Source organism: Lissotriton vulgaris, chromosome 9, assembly GCF_964263255.1.
Source record: "Lissotriton vulgaris chromosome 9, aLisVul1.2, whole genome shotgun sequence".
In the NCBI taxonomy this organism is placed as follows: Eukaryota; Metazoa; Chordata; class Amphibia; order Caudata; family Salamandridae; genus Lissotriton; species Lissotriton vulgaris.
In genome coordinates, this window is record NC_141697.1 from 848,596,599 (window position 1) to 848,612,306 (window position 15,708).

Genomic DNA, 15,708 nt, shown 5'->3' on the forward strand with positions numbered 1-15,708 from the left:
TGGAGATACCCATTAAGGGACCATCTCTCAGGGAAGCCAGGAAGGGTTTCGCAGCGGTCGAAGCGCCTTGGGACCCTACGGGTAAGTAGTGCGCTATATAAATGCCTATACATACATACATACATTCCGGTCTAGGAAAGACATGGCTTGGTAGTTCGGGCTGGACTGTTCCCATGAGGCACAGGGTCAAGGCTGATTTGCATAAAGCCAGTGTCTGACCTAGGGTGGTGTGGAGTGCAAAAGAACGATGGATTCAGGCCCAGATCTTTGTACTGGGGTGAATGTAAGACATTGTTCTGCATTCTGTCCATTAACTGTGTTTTTTGCAATTTTCACCCCGAGTGGGCTGGGTATGCTCAGACGTGAATCCCAGGCTCTCCACATCACTGGAGTCAAGCTATCCAGGCCGAAGAAGGCTGATAGCCAGAAACCGGTCGTTGGATGCTTGATTCCGGTCTAGGAAATACATGGCTTGGTAGTTCGGGCTGGACTGTTCCCATGAGGCACAGGGTCAAGGCTGATTTGCATATAGCCAGTGTCTGACCTAGGGTGGTGTGGAGTGCAAAAAAACGATGGATTTAGGCCCAGATCTTTGTACTGGGGTGAATGTAAGACATTGTTCTGCATTCTGTCCATCAACTTTGTTTTTTGAAATTTTCACCCCGAGTGGGCTGGGTATGCTCAGACGTGAGTCCCAGGCTCTCCACATCACTGGAGTCAAGCTATCCAGGATGAATTAGGCTGATAGCCAAAAACCGGTCCTTGGATGCTTGATTCCGGTCTAGGCAAGACGGGCTGGACTGTTCCCATGAGGCACAGGGTCAAGGCTGATTTGCATATAGCCAGTGTCTGACCTAGGGTGGTGTGGAGTGCAGCAAATCGATGGATTTATGCCCAGAAATTTGTACTGGGTGGAATGTAAGACATTGTTCTGCATTCTGTCCATCAACTGTGTTTTTTGCAAATTTCACCCCGAGTGGGCTGGGTATGCTCAGACGTGAGTCCCAGGCTCTCCACATCACTGGAGTCAAGCTATCCAGGATAAGGAAGGCTGATAGCCAGAAACCAGTTCTTGGATGCTTGATTCCGGTCTAGGAAAGACATGGCTTGGTAGTCCGGGCTGGACTGTTCCCATGAGGCAGAGGGTCAAGGCTGATTTGCATATAGCCAGTGTCTGATCTAGGGTGCTGTGGAGTGCAAAAAAACGATGGATTTAGGCACAGGTCTTTGTACTGGGGTGAATGTAAGACATTGTTCTGCATTCTGTCCATCAACTGTGTTTTTTGCAATTTTCACCCCGAGTGGGCTGGGTATGCTCAGACGTGAGTCCCAGGCTCTCCACATCACTGGAGTCAAGCTATCCAGGCTTAAGAAGGATGATAGCCAGAAACCGATCCTTGGATGCTTGATTCCGGTCTAAGAAAGACATGGCTTGGTAGTTTGGGCTGGACTGTTCCCATGAGGCACAGGGTCAAGGCTGATTTGCATATAGCCAGTGTATGACCTAGGGTAGTGTGGAGTGCAAAAAAACAATGTATTTACGCCCAGATCTTTGTACTGGGTTGAATGTAAGACATTGTTCTGCATTCTGTCCATCAACTGTGTTTTTTGCAATTTTCACCCCGAGTGGGCTGGGTATGCTCAGACGTGAGTCCCAGGCTCTCCACATCACTGGAGTCAAGCTATCCAGGCTGAAGAAGGCTGATAGCCAGAAACCAGTCCTTGGATGCTTGATTCCGGTCTAGGCAAGACGGGCTGGACTGTTCCCATGAGGCACAGGGTCAAGGCTGATTTGCATATAGCCAGTGTCTGACCTAGGGTGGTGTGGAGTGCAGCAAATCGATGGATTTATGCCCAGAAATTTGTACTGGGGCGAATGTAAGACATTGTTCTGCATTCTGTCCATCAACTGTGTTTTTTGCAAATTTCACCCCGAGTGGGCTGGGTATGCTCAGACGTGAGTCCCAGGCTCTCCACATCACTGGAGTCAAGCTATCCAGGATGAGGAAGGCTGATAGCCAGAAACCAGTTCTTGGATGCTTGATTCCGGTCTAGGAAAGACATGGCTTGGTTGTCCGGGCTGGACTGTTCCCATGAGGCACAGGGTCAAGGCTGATTTGCATATAGCCAGTGTCTGACCTAGGGTGGTGTGGAGTGCAAAAAAACGATGGATTTAGGCCCAGGTCTTTGTACTGGGGTGAATGTAAGACATTGTTCTGCATTCTGTCCATCAACTGTGTTTTTTTTTGCAATTTTCACCCCGAGTGGGCTGGGTATGCTCAGACGTGAGTCCCAGGCTCTCCACATCACTGGAGTCGAGCTATCCAGGCTGAAGAAGGCTGATAGCCAGAAACCAGTCCTTGGATGCTTGATTCCGGTCTAGGAAAGACATGGCTTGGTAGTTCGGGCTGGACTGTTCCCATGAGGCACAGGGTCAAGTCTGATTTGCATATAGCCAGTGTCTGACCTAGGGTGGTGTAGAGTGCAAAAAAGGATAAATTTAGGCCCAGATCTTTGTACTGGGGTGAATGTAAGACATTTTTCTGCATTCTGTCCATCAACTGTGTTTTTTGCAATTTTCACCCCTAGTGGGCTGGGTATGCTCAGACGTGAGTCCCAGGCTCTCCACGTCACTGGAGTCAAGCTATCCAGGCTGAAGAAGGCTGATAGCCAGAAACTGGTCCTTGGATGCTTCATTCCGGTCTAGGAAAGACATGGCTTGGTAGTTCGGGCTGGACTGTTCCCATGAGGCACAGGGTCAAGGCTGATTTGCATATAGCCATTTCTGACCTAGGGTGGTGTGGAGTGCAAAAAAACAATGGATTTAGGCCCAGATCTTTGTACTGGCGTGAATATAAGACATTGTTCTGCATTCTGTCCATCAACTGTGTTTTTTGCAATTTTCACCCCGAATGGGCTGGGTATGCTCAGATGTGAGTCCCAGGCTCTCCACATCACTGGAGTCAGGCTATCCAGGCTGAAGTAGGCTGATAGCCAGAAACCGGTCCTTGGATGCTTGATTCCCGTCTAGGAAAGACATGGCTTGGTGGTTCGGGCTGGGCTGTTCCCATGAGGCACAGGGTAAAGGCTGATTTGCATATAGCCAGTGTCTGACCTAGGGTGGTGTGGAGTGCAAAAAAACGATGGATTTAGGCCCAGATCTTTGTACTGGGGTGAATGTAAGACATTGTTCTGCATTCTGTCCATCAACTGTGTTTTTTGCAATTTTCACCCCGAGTGGGCTGGGTATGCTCAGACGTGAGTCCCAGGCTCTCCACATCACTGGAGTCAAGCTATCCAGGCTGAAGAAGGCTGATAGCCAGAAACCGGTTCTTGGATGCTTGATTCCGGTCTAGGAAAGACATGGCTTGGTAGTTCGGGCTGGACTGTTCCCATGAGGCACAGGGTCAAGGCTGATTTGCATAAAGCCAGTGTCTGACCTAGGGTGGTGTGGAGTGCAAAAGAACGATGGATTTAGGGCCAGATCTTTGTACTGGGGTGAGTGTAAGATATTGTTCTGCATTCTGTCCATCAACTGTGTTTTTGCAATTTTCACCCCGAGTGGGCTGGGTATGCTCAGACGTGAGTCCCAGGCTCTCCACATCACTGGAGTCAAGCTATCCAGGCTGAAGAAGGCTGATAGCCATAAACCGGTCCTTGGATGCTTGATTCCGGTCTAGGAAAGACATGGCTTGGTAGTTCGGGCTGGACTGTTCCCATGAGGCACAGGGTCAAGGCTGATTTGCATATAACCAGTGTCTGACCAAGGGTGGTGTGGAGTGCAAAAAAACGATGGATTTAGGCCCAGATCTTTGTACTGGGGTAAATATAAGACATTGTTCTGCATTCTGTCCATCAACTGTGTTTTTTGCAATTTTCACCCCGAGTGGGCTGGGTATGCTCAGACGTGAGTCCCAGGCTCTCCACATCACTGGAGTCAAGCTATCCAGGCTGAAGAAGGCTGATAGCCAGAAACCGATCCTTGGATGCTTGATTCCGGTCTAAGAAAGACATGGCTTGGTAGTTTGGGCTGGACTGTTCCCATGAGGCACAGGGTCAAGGCTGATTTGCATATAGCCAGTGTCTGACCTAGGGTGTTGTGGAGTGCAAAAAAATGATGGATTTAGGCCCAGATCTTTGAACTGGGGTGAATGTAAGACATTGTTCTGCATTCTGTCCATCAACTGGGTTTTTTGCAATTTTCACCCCGAGTGGGCTGGGTATGCTCAGACGTGAGTCCCAGGCTGTCCACATCGCTGGAGTCAAGCTATCCAGGCTGAAGAAGGCTGATAGCCAGAAACTGGTCCTTGGATGCTTCATTCCGGTCTAGGAAAGACATGGCTTGGTAGTTCGGGCTGGACTGTTCCCATGAGGCACAGGGTCAAGGCTGATTTGCATATAGCCAGTGTCTGACCTAGGGTGGTGTAGAGTGCAAAAAAACAATGGATTTAGGCCCAGATCTTTGTACTGGCGTGAATATAAGACATTGTTCTGCATTCTGTCCATCAACTGTGTTTTTTGCAATTTTCACCCCGAGTGGGCTGGGTATGCTCAGACGTGAGTCCCAGGCTCTCCACATCACTGGAGTCAGGCTATCCAGGCTGAAGTAGGCTGATAGCCAGAAACCGGTCCTTGGATGCTTGATTCCCGTCTAGGAAAGACATGGCTTGGTGGTTCGGGCTGGGCTGTTCCCATGAGGCACAGGGTAAAGGCTGATTTGCATATAGCCAGTGTCTGACCTAGGGTGGTGTGGAGTGCAAAAAAACGATGGATTTAGGCCCAGATCTTTGTACTGGGGTGAATGTAAGACATTGTTCTGCATTCTGTCCATCAACTGTGTTTTTTGCAATTTTCACCCCGAGTGGGCTGGGTATGCTCAGACGTGAGTCCCAGGCTCTCCACATCACTGGAGTCAAGCTATCCAGGCTGAAGAAGGCTGATAGCCAGAAACCGGTTCTTGGATACTTGATTCCGGTCTAGGAAAGACATGGCTTGGTAGTTCGGGCTGGACTGTTCCCATGAGGCACAGGGTCAAGGCTGATTTGCATAAAGCCAGTGTCTGACCTAGGGTGGTGTGGAGTGCAAAAGAACGATGGATTTAGGCCCAGATCTTTGTACTGGGGTGAGTGTAAGATATTGTTCTGCATTCTGTCCATCAACTGTGTTTTTGCAATTTTCACCCCAAGTGGGCTGGGTATGCTCAGACGTGAGTCCCAGGCTCTCCGCATCACTGGAGTCAAGCTATCCAGGCTTAAGAAGGCTGATAGCCAGAAACCGGTCCTTGGATGCTTGATTCCGGTCTAGGAAAGACATGGCTTGGTAGTTCGGGCTGGACTGTTCCCATGAGGGACAGGGTCAAGGCTGATTTGCATAAAGCCATTGTCTGACCTAGGGTGGTGTGGAGTGCAAAATAAACGATGGATTTAGGCCCAGATCTTTGTACAGGGGTGCATGTAAGACATTGTTCTGCATTCTGTCCATCAACTGTGTTTTTTGCAATTTTCACCCCGAGTGGGCAGGGTATGCACAGACGTGAGTCCCAGGCTCTCCACATCACTGGAGTCAAGCTATCCAGGCTGAAGAAGGCTGATAGCCCGAAACCGGTCCTTGGATGCTTGATTCCGGTCTAGGAAAGACATGGCTTGGTAGTTCGGGCTAGACTGTTCCCATGAGGCACAGGGTCAAGGCTGATTTGCATATAACCAGTGTCTGACCAAGGGTGGTGTGGAGTGCAAAAAAACGATGGATTTAGGCCCAGATCTTTGTACTGGGGTAAATATAAGACATTGTTCTGCATTCCGTCCATCAACTGTGTTTTTTGCAATTTTCACCCCGAGTGGGCTGGGTATGCTCAGACGTGAGTCCCAGGCTCTCCACATCACTGGAGTCAAGCTATCCAGGCTGAAGAAGGCTGATAGCCAGAAACCGATCCTTGGATGCTTGATTCCGGTCTAAGAAAGACATGGCTTGGTAGTTTGGGCTGGACTGTTCCCATGAGGAACAGGGTCAAGGCTGATTTGCATATAGCCAGTGTCTGACCTAGGGTGGTGTGGAGTGCAAAAAAACGATGGATTTAGGCCCAGATCTTTGTACTGGGGTGAATGTAAGACATTGTTCTGCATTCTGTCCATCAATGGGGTTTTTTGCAATTTTCACCCCGAGTGGGCTGGGCATGCTCAGACGTGAGTCCCAGGCTGTCCACATCGCTGGAGTCAAGCTATCCAGGCTGAAGAAGGCTGATAGCCAGAAACTGGTCCTTGGATGCTTCATTCCGGTCTAGGAAAGACATGGCTTGGTAGTTCGGGCTGGACTGTTCCCATGAGGCACAGGGTCAAGGCTGATTTGCATATAGCCATTTCTGACCTAGGGTGGTGTGGAGTGCAAAAAAACAATGGATTTAGGCCCAGATCTTTGTACTGGCGTGAATATAAGACATTGTTCTGCATTCTGTCCATCAACTGTGTTTTTTGCAATTTTCACCCCGAGTGGGCTGGGTATGCTCAGACGTGAGTCCCAGGCTCTCCACATCACTGGAGTCAGGCTATCCAGGCTGAAGTAGGCTTATAGCCAGAAACCGGTCCTTGGATGCTTGATTCCCGTCTAGGAAAGACATGGCTTGGTGGTTTGGGCTGGGCTGTTCCCATGAGGCACAGGGTCAAGGCTGATTTGCATATAGCCAGTGTCTGACCTAGGGTGGTGTGGAGTGCAAAAAAACGATGGATTTAGGCCCAGATCTTTGTACTGGGGTGAATGTAAGACATTGTTCTGCATTCTGTCCATCAACTGTGTTTTTTGCAATTTTCACCCCGAGTGGGCTGGGTATGCTCAGACGTGAGTCCCAGGCTCTCCACATCACTGGAGTCAAGCTATCCAGGCTGAAGAAGGCTGATAGCCAGAAACCGGTTCTTGGATGTTTGATTCCAGTCTAGGAAAGACATGGCTTGGTAGTTCGGGCTGGACTGTTCCCATGAGGCACAGGGTCAAGGCTGATTTGCATATAGCCAGTGTCTGACCTAGGGTGGTGTGGAGTGCAAAAAAACGATGGATTTAGGCCCAGATCTTTGTACTGGGGTGAATGTAAGACATTGTTCTGCATTCTGTCCATCAACTGTGTTTTTTGCAATTGTCACCCCGAGTGGGCTGGGTATGCTCAGACGTGAGTCCCAGGCTCTACACATCTCTGGAGTCAAGCTATCCAGGCTGAAGAAGGTTGATAGCCAGAAACCGGTCCTTGGATGCTTCATTCCTGTCTAGGAAAGACATGGCTTGGTAGTTCGGGCTGGACTGTTCCCATGAGGCACAGGGTCAAGGCTGATTTGCATGAAGCCATTGTCTGACCTAGGGTGGTGTGGAGTGCAAAATAAACGATGGATTTAGGCCCAGATCTTTGTACAGGGGTGCATGTAAGACATTGTTCTGCATTCTGTCCATCAACTGTGTTTTTTGCAATTTTCACCCCGAGTGGGCAGGGTATGCTCAGACGTGAGTCCCAGGCTCTCCACATCACTGGAGTCAAGCTATCCAGGCTGAAGAAGGCTGATAGCCCAAAACCGGTCCTTGGATGCTTGATTCCGGTCAAGGAAAGACATGGCTTGGTAGTTCGGGCTGGACTGTTCCCATGAGGCACAGGGTCAAGGCTGATTTGCATATAGCCATTGTCTGACCTAAGGTGGTGTGGAGTGCAAAAAAACGATGGATTTAGGCCCATATCTTTGTACTGGGGTGAATGTAAGACATTGTTCTGCATTCTGTCCATCAACTGTGTTTTTTGCAATTATCACCCCGAGTGGGCAGGGTATGCTCACACTTGAGTCCCAGGCTCTCCACATCACTGAAGTCAAGCTATCCAGGCTGAAGAAGGCTGATAGCCCGAAACCGGTCCTTGGATGCTTGATTCCGGTCTAGGAAAGACATAGCTTGGTATTTCGGCTGGACTGTTACCATGAGGCACACGGTCAAGGCTGATTTGCATATAGCCAGTGTCTGACCTAGGGTGGTGTGGAGTGCAAAAAAACGATGGATTTAGGTCCAGATCTTTGTACTGGGGTGAATATAAGACATTGTTCTGCATTCTGTCCATCAACTGTGTTTTTTGCAATTATCACCCCGAGTGGGCAGGGTATGCTCACACTTGAGTCCCAGGCTCTCCACATCACTGAAGTCAAGCTATCCAGGCTGAAGAAGGCTGATAGCCCTAAACCGGTCCTTGGATGCTTGATTCCGGTCTAGGAAAGACATAGCTTGGTATTTCGGGCTGGACTGTTACCATGAGGCACAGGGTCAAGGCTGATTTGCATATAGACAGTGTCTGACCTAGGGTGGTGTGGAGTGCAAAAAAATGATGGATTTAGGTCCAGATATTTGTACTGGGGTGAATATAAGACATTGTTCTGCATTCTGTCCATCAACTGTGTTTTTTTGCAATTTTCACCCCGAGTGGGCTGGGTATGCTCAGACATGAGTCCCAGGCTCTCCACATCACTGGAATCAAGCTATCCAGGCCTAAGAAGGCTGATAGCCAGAAACCGGTCCTTGGATGCTTGATTCCGGTCTAAGAAAGACATGGCTTGGTAGTTCGGGCTGGACTGTTCCCATGAGGCACAGGGTCAAGGCGGATTTGCATATAGCCAGTGTCTGACCTAGGGTGGTGTGGAGTGCAAAAAAACAATGGATTTAGGCCCAGATCTTTGTACTGGGGTGAATGTAAGACACTGTTCTGCATTCTGTCCATCAACTGTGTTTTTTGCAATTTTCACCCGAGTGGGCTGGGTATGCTCAGACGTGAGTCCCAGGCTCTCCACATCACTGGAGTCAAGCTATCCAGGCTAAAGAAGGCTGATAGCCAGAAACCGGTCCTTGGATGCTTGATTCCGGTCTAGGAAAGACGGGCTGGACTGTTCCCATGAGGCACAGGGTCAAGGCTGATTTGCATATAGCCAGTGTCTGACCTAGGGTGGTGTGGAGTCCATAAAAATGATGGATTTAGGCCCAGATCTTTGTACTGGGGTGAATGTAAGACATTGTTCTGCATTCTGTCCATCAACTGTGTTTTTTGCAATTTTCACCCCGAGTGGGCTGGGTATGCTCAGACGTGAGTCCCAGGCTCTCCACATCACTGGAGTCAAGCTATCCAGGCTGAAGAAGGCTGATAGCCAGAAACCGGTTCTTGGATGCTTGATTCCGGTCTAGGAAAGACATGGCTTGGTAGTTCGGGCTGGACTGTTCCCATGAGGCACAGGGTCAAGGCTGATTTGCATATAGCCAGTGTCTGACCTAGGGTGGTGTGGAGTGCAAAAAAACGATGGATTTAGGCCCAGATCTTTGTACTGGGGTGAATGTAAGACAGTGTTCTGCATTCTGTCCATCAACTGTGTTTTTTGCAATTTTCACCCCGAGTGAGCTGGGTATGCTCAGACGTGAGTCCCAGGCTCTCCACATCTCTGGAGTCAAGCAATCTAGGCTGAAGAAGGTTGATAGCCAGAAACCGGTCCTTGGATGCTTCATTCCGGTCTAGGAAAGACATGGCTTGGTAGTTCGGACTGGACTGTTCCCATGAGGCACAGGGTCAAGGCTGATTTGCATAAAGCCAGTGTCTGACCTAGGGTGGTGTGGAGTGCAAAAGAACGATGGATTTAGGCCCAGATCTTTGTACTGGGGTGAATGTAAGACATTGTTCTGCATTCTGTCCATCAACTGTGTTTTTTGCAATTTTCACCCCGAGTGGGTTGGGTATGCTCAGACGTGAGTCCCAGGCTCTCCACATCACTGGAGTCAAGCTATCCAGGCTTAAGAAGGCTGATAGCCAGAAACCGGTCCTTGGATGCTTGATTCCGGTCTAGGAAAGACATGGCTTGGTAGTTCAGGCTGGACTATTCACATGAGGCACAGGGTCAAGGCTGATTTGCATAAAGCCATTGTCTGACCTAGGGTGGTGTGGAGTGCAAAATAAACGATGGGTTTAGGCCCAGATCTTTGTACTGGGGTGAATGTAAGACATTGTTCTGCATTCTGTCCATCAATTGTGTTTTTTGCAATTTTCACCCCGAGTGGGCAGGGTATGCTCAGACGTGAGTCCCAGGATCTCCACATCACTGGAGTCAAGCTATCCAGGCTGAAGAAGGCTGATAGCCAGAAACCGGTTCTTGGATGCTTGATTCCGGTCTAGGAAAGACATGGCTTGGTAGTTCGGGCTGGACTGTTCCCATGAGGCACAGGGTCAAGGCTGATTTGCATATAGCCAGTGTCTGACCTAGGGTGGTGTGGAGTCCATAAAAATGATGGATTTAGGCCCAGATCTTTGTACTGGGGTGAATGTAAGACATTGTTCTGCATTCTGTCCATCAACTGTGTTTTTTGCAATTTTCACCCCGAGTGGGCTGGGTATGCTCAGACGTGAGTCCCAGGCTCTCCACATCACTGGAGTCAACCTATCCAGGCTGAAGAAGGCTGATAGCCAGAAACCGGTTCTTGGATGCTTGATTCCGGTCTAGGAAAGACATGGCTTGGTAGTTCGGGCTGGACTGTTCCCATGAGGCACAGGGTCAAGGCTGATTTGCATATAGCCAGTGTCTGACCTAGGGTGGTGTGGAGTGCAAAAAAACGATGGATTTAGGCCCAGATCTTTGTACTGGGGTGAATGCAAGACAGTGTTCAGCATTCTGTCCATCAACTGTGTTTTTTGCAATTTTCACCCCGAGTGAGCTGGGTATGCTCAGACGTGAGTCCCAGGCTCTCCACATCTCTGGAGTCAAGCAATCTAGGCTGAAGAAGGTTGATAGCCAGAAACCGGTCCTTGGATGCTTCATTCCGGTCTAGGAAAGACATGGCTTGGTAGTTCGGACTGGACTGTTCCCATGAGGCACAGGGTCAAGGCTGATTTGCATAAAGCCAGTGTCTGACCTAGGGTGGTGTGGAGTGCAAAAGAACGATGGATTTAGGCCCAGATCTTTGTACTGGGGTGAATGTAAGACATTGTTCTGCATTCTGTCCATCAACTGTGTTTTTTGCAATTTTCACCCCGAGTGGGCTGGGTATGCTCAGACGTGAGTCCCAGGCTCTCCACATCACTGGAGTCAAGCTATCCAGGCTTAAGAAGGCTGATAGCCAGAAACCGGTCCTTGGATGCTTGATTCCGGTCTAGGAAAGACATGGCTTGGTAGTTCAGGCTGGACTATTCCCATGAGGCACAGGGTCAAGGCTGATTTGCATAAAGCCATTGTCTGACCTAGGGTGGTGTGGAGTGCAAAATAAACGATGGGGTTAGGCCCAGATCTTTGTACTGGGGTGAATGTAAGACATTGTTCTGCATTCTGTCCATCAATTGTGTTTTTTGCAATTTTCACCCCGAGTGGGCAGGGTATGCTCAGACGTGAGTCCCAGGCTCTCCACATTACTGGAGTCAAGCTATCCAGGCTGAAGAAGGCTGATAGCCTGAAACCGGTCCTTGGATGCTTGATTCCGGTCTAGGAAAGACATGGCTTGGTAGTTCGGGCTGGACTGTTCCCATGAGGCACAGGGTCAAGGCTGATTTGCATATAACCAGTGTCTGACCAAGGGTGGTGTGAAGTGCAAAAAAACGATGGATTTAGGCCCAGATCTTTGTACTGGGGTAAATATAAGACATTGTTCTGCATTCTGTCCATCAACTGTGTTTTTTGCAATTTTCACCCTGAGTGGGCTGGGTATGCTCAGACGTGAGTCCCAGGCGCTCCACATCACTGGAGTCAAGCTATCCAGGCTGAAGAAGGATGATAGCCAGAAACCGATCCGTGGATGCTTGATTCCGGTCTAAGAAAGACATGGCTTGGTAGTTTGGGCTGGACTGTTCCCATGAGGCACAGGGTCAAGGCTGATTTGCATATAGCCAGTGTCTGACCTAGGGTGGTGTGGAGTGCAAAAAAACGATGGATTTAGGCCCAGATCTTTGTACTGGGGTGAATGTAAGACATTGTTTTGCATTCTGTCCATCAACTGCGTTTTTTGCAATTTTCACCCCGAGTGGGCTGGGTATGCTCAGACGTGAGTCCCAGGCTGTCCACATCACTGGAGTCAAGCTATCCAGGCTGAAGAAGGCTGATAGCCAGAAACTGGTCCTTGGATGCTTCATTCCGGTCTAGGAAAGACATGGCTTGGTAGTTCGGGCTGGACTGTTCCCATGAGGCACAGGGTCAAGGCTGATTTGCATATAGCCCGTGTCTGACCTAGGGTGGTGTGGAGTGCAAAAAAATGATGGATTTAGGCCCAGATCTTTGTACTGGGGTGAATGTAAGACATTGTTCTGCATTCTGTCCATCAACTGTGCTTTTTGCAATTTTCACCCCGAGTGGGCTGGGTATGCTCAGACGTGAGTCCCAGGCTCTCCACATCACTGGAGTCAAGCTATCCAGGCTGAAGAAGGCTAGTGTGGCTCACTGGTTAGAGACGGCAGACCCGAGAGCAGAGGACGGCCCGGGACCAGGGTTCGATTCCCGGCGCGGCAGGTTTCTGGACCAGGGTCAGCGGACCCGATAATTCTCTCGCCTCGGTGCCCACTCTGATCAGCGATCACACTCGGCAACTCTGGGCATTAGCTTGCCTCATCTTCACTAATGGCCCCACCAGACCGCCGGGGATGCCTGGTCTCACCCTGGAGATACCCATTAAGGGACCATCTCTCAGGGAAGCCAGGAAGGGTTTCGCAGCGGTCGAAGCGCCTTGGGACCCTACGGGTAAGTAGTGCGCTATATAAATGCCTATACATACATACATACATTCCGGTCTAGGAAAGACATGGCTTGGTAGTTCGGGCTGGACTGTTCCCATGAGGCACAGGATCAAAACTGATTTGCATAAAGCCAGTGTCTGACCTAGGGTGGTGTGGAGTGCAAAAAAACGATGGATTTAGGCCCAGATCTTTGTACTGGGGTGAATGTAAGACATTGTTCTGCATTCTGTCCATCAACTGTGTTTTTTGAAATTTTCACCCCGAGTGGGCTGGGTATGCTCAGACGTGAGTCCCAGGTTCTCCACATCACTGGAGTCAAGTTATCCAGGCCGAAGTAGGCTGATAGCCAAAAACCGGTCCTTGGATGCTTGATTCCGGTCTAGGCAAGACGGGCTGGACTGTTCCCGTGAGGCACAGGGTCAAGGCTGATTTGCATATAGCCAGTGTCTGACCTAGGGTGGTGTGGAGTGCAGCAAATCGATAGATTTATGCCCAGAAATTTGTACTGGGGTGAATGTAAGACATTGTTCTGCATTCTGTCCATCAACTGTGTTTTTTGCAATTTTCACCCCGAGTGGGCTGGGTATGCTCAGACGTGAGTCCCAGGCTCTCCACATCACTGGAGTCAAGCTATCCAGGCTGAAGAAGGATGATAGCCAGAAACCGATCCTTGGATGCTTGATTCCGGTCTAAGAAAGACATGGCTTGGTAGTTTGGGCTGGACTGTTCCCATGAGGCACAGGGTCAAGGCTGATTTGCATATAGCCAGTGTCTGACCTAGGGTGGTGTGGAGTGCAAAAGAACGATGGATTCAGGCCCAGATCTTTGTACTGGGGTGAATGTAAGACATTGTTCTGCATTCTGTCCATTAACTGTGTTTTTTGCAATTTTCACCCCGAGTGGGCTGGGTATGCTCAGATGTGAGTCCCAGGCTCTCCACATCACTGGAGTCAAGCTATCCAGGCTGAAGTAGACTGATAGCCAGAAACCAGTCCTTGGATGCTTGAGTCCGGTCTAGGAAAGACATGGCTTGGTAGTTCGGGCTGGACTGTTCCCATGAGGCACAGGGTCAAGGCTGATTTGCATATAGCCAGTGTCTGACCTAGGGTGGTGTAGAGTGCAAAAAAATGATGGATTTAGGCCCAGATCTTTGTACTGGGGTGAATGAAAGACATTGTTCTGCATTCTGTCCATCAACTGTGTTTTTGGCAATTTTCACCCTGAGTGGGCTGGGTATGCTCAGACGTGAGTCCCAGGCTCTCCACATCACTGGAGTCAAGCTATCCAGGCTGAAGAAGGCTGATAGCCAGAAACCGGTCCTTGGATGCTTGATTCGGTCTAGGAAAAACATGGCTTGGGAGTTCGGGCTGGACTGTTCCCATGAGGCACAGGGTCAAGGCTGATTTGCCTATAGCCAGTGTCTGACCTAGGGTGGTGTGGAGTGCATAAAAATGATGGATTTAGGCCCAGATCTTTGTACTGGGGTGAATGTAAGACATTGTTCTGCATTCTGTCCATCAACTGTGTTTTTTGCAATTTTCACCCCGAGTGGGCTGGGTATGCTCAGACGTGAGTCCCAGGCTCTCCACATCACTGGAGTCAAGCTATCCAGGCTGAAGTAGGCTGAATGCCAAAAACCGGTCCTTGGATGCTTGATTCCGGTCTAGGCAAGACGGGCTGGACTGTTCCCATGAGGCACAGGGTCAAGGCTGATTTGCATATAGCCAGTGTCTGACCTAGGGTGGTGTGGAGTGCAGCAAATCGATGGATTTATGCCCAGAAATTTGTACAGGGGCAAATGTAAGACATTGTTCTGCATTCTGTCCATCAACTGTGTTTTTTGCAAATTTCACCCCGAGTGGGCTGGGTATGCTCAGACGTGAGTCCCAGGCTCTCCACATCACTGGAGTCAAGCTATCCAGGATGAGGAAGGCTGATAGCCAGAAACCAGTTCTTGGATGCTTGATTCCGGTCTAGGAAAGACATGGCTTGGTAGTCCGGGCTGGACTGTTCCCATGAGGCACAGGGTCAAGGCTGATTTGCATATAGCCAGTGTCTGACCTAGGGTGGTGTGGAGTGCAAAAAAACGATGGATTTAGGCCCAGGTCTTTGTACTGGGGTGAATGTAAGACATTGTTCTGCATTCTGTCCATCAACTGTGTTTTTTGCAATTTTCACCCCGAGTGGGCTGGGTATGCTCAGACGTGAGTCCCAGGCTCTCCACATCACTGGAGTCGAGCTATCCAGGCTGAAGAAGGCTGATAGCCAGAAACCAGTCCTTGGATGCTTGATTCCGGTCTAGGAAAGACATGGCTTGGTAGTTCGGGCTGGACTGTTCCCATGAGGCACAGGGTCAAGGCTGATTTGCATATAGCCAGTGTCTGACCTAGGGTGGTGTGGAGTGCAAAAAAACGATGGATTTAGGCCCAGATCTTTGTACTGGGGTGAATGTAAGACATTGTTCTGCATTCTGTCCATCAACTGTGTTTTTTGCAATTGTCACCCCGAGTGGGCTGGGTATGCTCAGACGTGAGTCCCAGGCTCTCCACATCTCTGGAGTCAAGCTATCCAGGCTGAAGAAGGTTGATAGCCAGAAACCGGTCCTTGGATGCTTCATTCCGGTCTAGGAAAGACATGGCTTGGTAGTTCGGGCTGGACTGTTCCCATGAGGCACAGGGTCAAGGCTGATTTGCATAAAGCCAGTGTCTGACCTAGGGTGGTGTGGAGTGCAAAAGAACGATGGATTTAGGCTCAGATCTTTGTACTGGGTTGAGTGTAAGATATTGTTCTGCATTCTGTCCATCAACTGTGTTTTTGCAATTTTCACCCCGAGTGGGCTGGGTATGCTCAGACGTGAGTCCCAGGCTCTCCACATCACTGGAGTCAAGCTATCCAGGCTTAAGAAGGCTGATAGCCAGAAACCGGTCCTTGGATGCTTGATTCCGGTCTAGGAAAGACATGGCTTGGTAGTTCGGGCTGGACTGTTCCCATGAGGCACAGGGTCA